This window comes from Chrysochloris asiatica, unplaced genomic scaffold (genome assembly GCF_000296735.1).
Source record: "Chrysochloris asiatica unplaced genomic scaffold, ChrAsi1.0 scaffold00055, whole genome shotgun sequence".
Lineage (NCBI taxonomy): Eukaryota > Metazoa > Chordata > Mammalia > Afrosoricida > Chrysochloridae > Chrysochloris > Chrysochloris asiatica.
In genome coordinates this window covers 7,779,537-7,789,400 of record NW_006408573.1, presented here as the reverse complement: position 1 = coordinate 7,789,400, position 9,864 = coordinate 7,779,537, and positions in this window count along the sequence as shown.

Genomic DNA, 9,864 nt, shown 5'->3' with positions numbered 1-9,864 from the left:
TTAATTTGGGTGAGCTATGTTTTCTGACCCACAGAATCAGAGTCAAATGCCTTCAGATTGAGTCTCATAGTAGATTAGAGTGTCCTTCGGGCATCTATCAGCAGACTTAAAAGAACTTCGTAATGTGGGGCGGCTGGCATGATGTTGGACTAGGCAGGCATACCACATTGTTCCTCTACAAAAAAGATATGAGATACACAGAGTAGACAGGGATGGACAACTTGAACATTGGCTACCGAAAATGGGGGGCTACAAAGGCAAGAAGCGACTGGCTTGCAAGCTTTCAAGAGGGAACCTAGTTCCAGAGGGCGTAGAGGAAGGTAGAATCTCCACTGAGTAGTATCCAATCTGTCTGGGCAGGGCCGATGAAAGGAAATGCAGATAGGTCTCTTGTGATATAATAGTGAATAATTGTTATCAGGACTGATTGTGAGGGTTGGAAATGTAAAGGTAGACATTTTGTAGCAAGGAGGGGAGTGATTAACTTTGCAGTCTAGGAATGGAGGTCCCTGGGACCATCAAGGGAAAAAAGCGAAGAGTGGGACCCTACCCAGAGAAGCAGTGATCCCTGAGATGGAGGCAGAGATGATGACGTGGAGCGATGGAGTGGCTGGGGACTTTAGACCCAGAGAGGGAGAGGGGCTGTGTGCTGATGACCAAGAGGCAAGCTTGCAGGGTTTACCCTTTGGTTGGTTGATGATGCATGGAGGGCATTGTAACCATGGCAATGAAACAATATACAATAGGATGAATGTAAAACTAATGTAAACTACCACATAATCCACAATAAAACATTAAAAAAAAAAAAAAAGATATGAAAGACCAAATGAAACAGACACAGATGAAAATCCTGGAATGCTGAGTTTCAGAGAAAAGGTTGGTGCTGGCTGGAAGGAGAAACTGAGCAGGGATGAACAGTCGGCCACACTGTTCTTGGACTTTTGTGAGCAGCTTTAGCTACAGAAGGTGGCCTGGCAGAACAGCCTCACAGAAGTGATGGGAAAGGTGTGACTTCTTTTTCCTCATGCTTCCCTGGTGACTAGAGGTGTGTGTGGCGAGCTCCCACCCTCATCTACCCTTAATACAGACCCTGACTTCCAGGTGTTCACAGACACACCATTGCAATGCAGGGGCTGACTGTGCTACTTTGTTACATGAATACAGGCAAGTTTGACCCCAGACCTACAAACCCACAAAGCTATCAGGCTAACGTTGTTGTTGTTGTGAAGTGCTGTCAAGTCGATTCCAACCCATAGCGACCCCATATAGGGTTTCTAAGCAGCTAAGAAGCTCTGGTAGCGTAGTGGTTACGAATCGGGCTGTGAACCGTAAGGTCAGCAGTTCGAAACTACCAGCTGTTCAGCAGGAGAAAGATGAGGCTTTCTGCTCCCATAAAGACTTACAGCCTCGGAAATCCTGTACAGGGCCGCTGTGAGTCGGAACCGACCCCACGGTATATAACCACCACCACCACATCCCTGGCACTGTGCGCTAATGCTTCAGACTGTAAAGTCATTCAAACTGCAAGGTTGGTGGTTCAAGCTCACCAGCTGCGCCTTGGAAACTCTATACAGGGTCGCTATGGGTCAGAATCGACTTGATGGCACTTAACAACAACAACAAATGACTATTTATTACAAGCAATATTTATACCTGTTTTAACTATGTTCATTAGTAGAACATGCAGGTGGGCTAGAGTCTTATCATTCTAACATTTACACTAATTCACAAGGTGATTGTGATATTCTGATGAATGTATTAACCAGGGAGTTTATGATTAACTCTCCTATTGCCTGTTTCCTAGATGGCTAGTCCTTATCAGAAGTTAAACAAACAGGGACCAGGCTTCAAGCGGAACTAGGGACCATTAAATTCTGACAATGATTAAAGCATATTATATCTACGAAACAAGGACAAAGTCCTTGCTGTAGAATAAGCACTTGACTGTATGGTCAGTTTGAACTGCAAGGTTGGCAGTTCAAACTCACCAGCCACTCCTTGAAAACTCTATACAGGGTCACTATGAGTTGGGACTGATGCCTTTGAGTTGTGGTGTTGGAGGAGAATACTGAAAGTGCCATGGACTGCCAAAAGAACCAATAGATCTGTTTTGGAAGAAGTGCATCCTGAGTGCTCCTTGGAGGCCAAGATGGCTAGGCTTCGTCTCTCATACTTTGGACACATTGTCCGGAGAGAACAGTCGCTGGAGAAGGATGTCATGCTGGGTAAGATGGAGGGTCAGAGAAAAAGAGGAAGACCCCTAACGAGATGGGTCAGCCAGGTGACATCATTGATGGACTCAAGTGTGGCAGCGGTAGTGAGGTTGGCCCAGGATTGGACATTGTTTCATTCTGCTGTGCATGGGGTCGCTATGAGTCGGTTCTGACTCGATGGCACCTGACAACAACAACAAAGGCACTTAACAACTTAACAAGAAACAAGAACAGGAAGGTGGGGTGGGGTGTGTAAGATGCATCAGGCAGTGCTTGATGGTTTTATTCTTGGCTAAAGCAGTCCTGGAATCCTGGTGTAGCGATTGATATAGGATACGCACTGGACCAAGATTGGTTTGAACTGCACTGTCAGTGGTTCAAACCCACCAGCCGCTCCTCCCGGAGGTTTATCTGAGTTCATTAGGTGAGCTTGGAGGCCCAATAAGAAAACAGGACTTGGGCTCCTAAATTGTCCCTCAGTTTCACCCCAAGGATGGAATTGCTCTGTTTAGAGATCATTGTGTAGAATGGTTCATTGTATGTTTGTTTTTAGCTGCATTAGCTAAATATCTATTTCAGGTGGGTCAGAGAACCTACCAGCCAGGTGCCTAACCAGTTGCTACTGAGTCAACTTTGATTCATGAAGACCCCGTGTGTGTCAGAGGGTTTTCAATGGCTGATTTTTCAGAAGCAGATCACCAGGCCTTTCTACTGATGCACTTCTGGGGTAGATTTGAACCTCCAAACTTTCAGTTAGCAGCTGTGTTAACCATTTGCATCACTCAGGGACTTATAGGGACATCCTATTCCTCCTGACATAACCCGAACCTTTAGGAAATTGTTTTATCTCCAGGGTCTGAGCTGGAAGAGTTTGGAGAGTATAATGTAATGTGTGCTGGGTTTACAGATTATCTGTGAAATCACAAGAATCTCAGCAAACCCCAGAGGGCTTGAGAGCCTTCAGCAGGTGGATACTGTCTGCCCTTCATCTGAGCCATCCTTCAAGTGCAGTGTCCATAGGGAAAGGCCCTGGACTCAGGAAGCATCGAGGTTTGGGGACGAGCCAACAAAAGATCAAGATGGCAGTGACTGTTTGTCCTATATACTTTCAGGGGTTGAAAGCTTTCTGAAAGGTTCTGGGTGGCACCATTGAACCTTTGTGATGTGTTCAGTGGTGCTCAGAAAATTTCTCGTCTCCATCCCTAATTTTAGAGTCAGCAGCTGCCACTGCTTTGCTCTAACAAGTCAGTAATTTTCCACTCCCCTTGTTTACTTGTGTTCTCGTGTGGCTCATCACTCACTCTGCAAAAAAACTTTGAACTTGGTCTTATAAATTTTTTAACCTCAAGGAAGGATGTGCATGTTACTTATTCTGTAATTTAGTATTCTGACATTTCTGCAACTTAATAATTGCTTTTAAGACATTCAAAACTTCTCTCTTTTAGATGTAAAGTACCACCCCTTACTTTACCTGACTATATCTTACAGACATGAAAATATGTGTATATATGGAGTCCTGACGTGGCGCTGTAGGATCAACACTGGACAGCAAGATTGGAAGTTCAAACTCCTCAGAAACCATACCAGGTTGCTATGGGTCAGAATCGACTTGATAGCACTTAACAACAACAATATATGTTATTGTTAAATCCCTGGAAAGCCTATACAGGGTTGCTATGACTCACAGTGCCCCTGTATAGGTTTTCTGAGGCTTTTAATCTATGCTGGAACAGAAAAGAAGACAGTCTCATCTTTTCCCCACGTGTGTACATACACACACACATATACATGAGGCTGAGACAAAAATTATCCACACTCTGACTGTAGAATTTTTAATAAACTTTCAGAAAAGACAAATATGTCCTTTTTTCAACATAATCTCCTTGCTTTTCAATACTCTTAGTCCATCTGTCAACAAGCTTTCATATCCCCTTATTTTTTTCATATTCCCTTATTTAAAAATGTTTAGACTGAGTTGTGAGGCACGAATGCACCGCTGTCTTCACTTCTTTATCAGAGGTAAATCTTCATCCTTGAAGGGCTGCTTTCAGGGGACCAAAAAGGTGAAAGTCCGAGGGAGCAAGATCAGGACTATGTTGTTGCTGTTAGATGCCATCAAGTCGGTACCCACTCATAGCGACCTTATGCACAGCAGAATGAAACACTGCCCGATCCTGGGCCAGCCTCACTACTGTTGCCACTCTTGAGTACATCGATGTTGCCACTTGGCCAGTCCATCTCATTGGGGGTCTTCCTCTTTTTCTCTGACTCTCCACCTTACCAAACCTGATCTCCTTCTCCTTGCTCCATCAGGACTATAGGGGGAATGCTTTAACATCAAAACCAAGTTTTTGCAGAGGGCCAACAGTATGGACAGAAGTGTGCAAGACCACAGTGCCCCTGAAGTTTAGGCTTCAGCTCTTCAGTGAGCATCTCACTGTAACAAGCACTGTTGATTGTTGAACATTTTTTTCCTGGTAGTGTTCCAATACTTGAGAATCCCAGAAAACTAAGCATCGACTTTTGAACTTTTTCTTGGTTGGCAATTGAGGATGTTAGTAGCCAAGCACAGAGCTGTGTGTGCAACCCGGGGACTCCCCAGTTATGATAAACCAAACCAGCAAACCTGTGGCTGTCAAGTGAATGCTGACTCATGGCAACCCCGTGTGCTGCAGAGTGGATCTGCTCCACAGGGTTTTCTTGGCTATCATCTTTTCAGAAGCAGACCACCAGGACTTTCTTCTATCGTACTGCTGGGTGGGTTCAAAATGCCCACCTTTAGGTTAGTAGCCAATCACAAGTCACTCAAGACCTTGTCTCAGTTATGACACCACTTGTAAACTACATTTTAAAAATTCTAGTTAAGAGCCATGTTGTTGTTGTTGTTGAGTGTCATTGAGTTGTTTCCGACTCATAGCGACCCAGCATAAGGTTTCCAAGGAATGGGCTGGCGAGTTTCGACCACTGACCTTACAGTTCAAACTGATAGAATGCTAAATGTATATATATATATAAATATATATATGTAAATGAACAAATAAGAAACAAGCAAAGAGCAGCCCTTGTCTTATGACATTATAAACGTGTTGAATGCCATGTGCTATAAATCACTGTGATAAAATTCTCTATGAGGAGCTAATTTTAATAGGTAAACATACACATGGAGTCCTGATGTGACCCTGGAGGATAAGCGTAGGACCACAAGGTCAGTTTGTTGTTAAGTGCGTCGAGTAGGTGAGTTTGAACTGCTGATCTTGTGGTTCAAACTGTGGAGCAGTTCCACTCTGCAGCACACGGGTTGCCATGAGTCAGCATTCACTTGACAGCCACAGCTTTGCTTGTTTGGTTTATCGTAATTGGGGAGCCCTGGGTGGCACACCCAGCTAAGTACTTGATGACTAAGTGAAAGGCTAGTGTTCAGACCCATCCAAAGGCACTTCAGGTCTGGCAATCTGCTGCTGAAAGACCACAGCCTTAAAACCAGATGGTGTGCATCTCCCTGGTACACACACGGAAGGTTAACAGGTATAGTATTTTAATTAAACTTTTTATTTTGCTTTAGTCTGGGCTTAGCTTGAACGCAATCCAGTTTAAGGGGTCAGAGGTGTGGATAGGGGACTATGAAACAAGACTGGCCATGAGTTGGTAACTGTTGGAGCTCGGTGCTTCATTATACATTGTATACTTGATACTAAAATGGTTTAAATGTTTTGCATAAAAATTATTTCTAATAATCTTTGCATAAAGACTATTTCTAAGGATCTTCAGCTATTTAAAGACGATGCTGATTGTGCAAATAATGCCACCTGTAGGTAGAAAATATATTGCACTTGTTTTTCTTTGATTTGCATGTTGTTGTAAAGAGTCTGTTCTGACCCATAGCGACACTGTATAGGGTTTCCAAGGAGCAGCTGGTGAGCTTGAACCACCAACCTTGCAGTTCAAATGGCTTTGCAGTCTGATGCATTAACCCACAGCGCCACACCAGGACTCCTTTGATTTACATTGTTGTTGTTGTCAGGTGCCATCGAGTCGGAACCGACTCATAGCGACCCCATGCACAGCAGAATGAAACAATGTCCAATCCTTGGCCAACCTCACTACCGCTGCCACACTTGAGACATCAGATGAAACCATCTGGCTGATCCATCTCTTTGGGGGTCTTCCTCTCTTTCTCCAACCCTCCATCTTACGACATCCTTCTCCAGCGACTGTTCTCTCCAGACAATATGTCCAAAGTATGAGAGACGAAGCTTAGCCATCTTGGCCTCCAAGGAGCACTCTGGCTGCACTTCTTCCAAAACAGATCTATTGGTTCTTTTGGCAGTCCATGGCACTTTCAGTATTCTCCTCCAACACCACAACTCAAAGGCATCAATTTTGCTATGGTCTTTCTTATTCACTGTCCAGCTTTCACATCCATATGAGGCTATTGAAAATACCATGGCTTGGGTCAGGCGCACCTTAGTCCTCAAGCTGACATCTCTGCTCTTCAATACTTTAAAAAGTTCCTGTGCAGCAGATTTGCCCAATGCAATACGTCGTCTGATCTCTTGACTGCTGCTTCCACGAGTGTTGATAGTTGATTCAAGAAGAATGAAGTCCTTGACAACTTCAATCTTTTCTCCATTGATAAGAATGTTGTTTATTGGTCCAGTGGTGAGGATTTTTGTTTTCTTGACATTGAGATGCAATCCATACCGAAGGCTGTGTTCTTTGATCTTCATAAGTAAATGTTTCAAGTCCTCTTCGCTTTCAGCAAGCAAGGTTGTATCATCTGTATATTGCATTTACATAGGTTACAAAAAAAAAGGAAAATTTTATTATAACTTTCATCTCCAACCTAGTAAGTAACTCGAAATGTTATTGTTCCCTTTTAATGATTTTTCCTCCCCAGAGCTCTTTACTAATATGAATTGCTAATTACAACCCACATACATTTTATTTTATTAAAATCTGTGTTCTGTTTCAGTAAGAGTCCTGGTGGTTAAGCATCAGACTGCTAACTGCAAGGTTGGTGGTTGTACTAGTTAAGGTTTTCTGTCAGCTTCACTGGTTTAGCAGTAAGTAACCATCTCCATGATGAGACCAATTACGATGTAATCACCCATGATGTGCTCTGATGTGATCAGCCCCGATCTGATATGATGACCCTGTTTTGTAAACCCTCTCTTCTATGATGTTAATGAGGCTAGATGCACGCAACAAGATTAGTTATATCCTGAGTCAATCTCTTTTGAGCTATGTGCCGTGGAGTCGGTTCTGACTCATAGTGACCCTGTACAGGGTTTCCAAGGTTGTAAATCTTTATGGGAGCAGAAAGTCTCATCTTTCTCCCACGGAACAGCTGGTAGTTTCGAACTGCTGACCTTGCGGTTCGCAGCCCGATTCGTAAATACTACGCTACCAGAGAGATTAAACACGCAAGCAGAGCTTGGAGAGACCTGCTAGCACCAAGAAAGAACTGGGAATGACGTGCATCCTTTGGACCTGGAGTCCATGCATTGTGAAACTTCTAGATCTAGAGGAAGATTGATGTCAAGATACATGGAGAGCTCCAAGGAACATTGGGCCTACAGATCTGAAAGGAGACAAGGACATTTCTCCCAAGTTGACAGAACTCCTTCCTCTAGAGTGTGTATTGGAATTTGTTTCCTAAACTGTGAGCGAATACATTTCTGTTTGTTAAAGCCCTCCACTTGTGGTATTTCTGTCACAGCAGCGCTGGAGAACTAAGAAAGCAATCCAAACCCACAGGCCACTCTGAGAGAAAGAAAGATAAGGCTGTTGGCCCCTGGGAACCCCATGGGGCACTTCTACTGTGTCCTGTAGGGTTACTAGACTTGATGGTCATCCGGGGTGTTTGTGATGATCACTGAAACTAGAGCTTTAAAAAGTCAAATCATTTTTGTAAAAAAATATAAATACTCATGGTTTTTAAAAGCTTGAAAACCCCAAACCAGAATAAACACTGTATATTTGACACTTTTGATGACTTGAGAATGTGTCTATATTGTAGATTGTAATGTTCCCATGAGCTTGACAATTTCATGTGAGTACACAAAAACAGAAAAATGTTGCTTTCAAATTTGGGGAAATTTTACAGGGAACTTCTTTAGCTCAAGAGTAGGCAGAGGTAACTTGATGGATACCCTAAATTAGAGACAAGGAGAGTAATTTTACTTTTGAGGTTAAGTAGAATGTTCTGGAAAATGTACTTGACGCTTTCTACGCTCCTGACGGCAGAAGGACTGCAAAGTTGCCGCAAGAGTATATTTCAAGCTTCCCTCCCTGTCCTGTGATCAGAGTTACAAATTCTGGTAAACCTCATTTGTTTTCTGAGGTATAAATTGTATTCTGTCTAGTTGTCTCTGTCTATGCTTTTTGGATAAAACTCACAAAACTAGTTGGTCAATTAAAAATTCCAAGAGTAACAGTCTTCTCTGACATGGCATTGCTCAACGTTTTTCCTCATTAAGTATCTCTGTTGGGCCATATCTGTACCTTTCTGTTCTCTACGAGGTAACGTGAAAAGGACAGAGGTAGATCTGGTAAAGAAAACATGCTTTGTTGAGCCAGATTGAAAGACTCATGGCACACGCAATGAACACCACATCATTCAGGAAAACTTATACAAGTTGCTGATTTACACTCTTTTATACTAATCTAGAGTCCTGCTGTAGTATTAGCACTAGACTGCTAACCTCAAGGTTAGAGGTTCAAACCCACCAGCCAGCCACTTCTTGGAAACCCTATACTGGGTCAATATGAGTAGGAACCGACTCAACGACACTTAACAACAATAGTATTAATCCAGGCACAAAACAAAGATAATATCCAAACATCTCCAACAATTGCAACACGATTCCTAACCAAAAGCCACACAGAAACACCATCTGAATTCATCCTCAATTCTTCAGCGCAATGGTGACATTTCCTGTGGGCAGACAATGTAGAATTTCTAATTTTTTAGTGTTACAGCCCATTTGGGGGGCTGCATTTTACTGCCAATTGTCTGCCTGTAGAAAAAGGAAGAATTTTTGAGAGAGAGGTAAGTTTAAAACTACAATGTTGTTTTAAAAGCACCATGCTAATTCTTAACAATTCTGAAACTGTCCTTTTTAACAATATATTCCGAATTTGTCTATACCCCTGGCATTACAACAGATCCTAAACTCACATTAAATTGTTGTTGTTAAGTGCTTTCAAGTTGGTTCTGATTCATAGCCACCCACTATAGGGTTTCCAAGAAGCTACTGGTGGGTTTGAACCATCAACCTTGTTGTTCAAACCAACCTTGCGGTCCAGTGCTTGATCCCACAGTGCCACACCAGGACTCAATATTATAGGTACACAAAATATTAGCCCAGCCTTTGAGGGAAGGACCACCTTGGTGAGAAAATAAGCTACTATGCACATGACACAAGTGAGTAAGCTTCAAAAGAGTTGTTGTTGTTAGGTGCCATCCAGTTGGTACTGACCCATAGCGACCCCATGCACAGCTGAATGAAACACTGCCTAGTCCTGGGACAACCTCACTACTGTGGCCACGCTTGAGTCCATCAATGCTGCCACTTGGCCAATCCATCTCGTTGGGGGTCTTCCTCTTTTTCTCTGACCCTCCACCTTACCAAACATGATATCCTTCTCC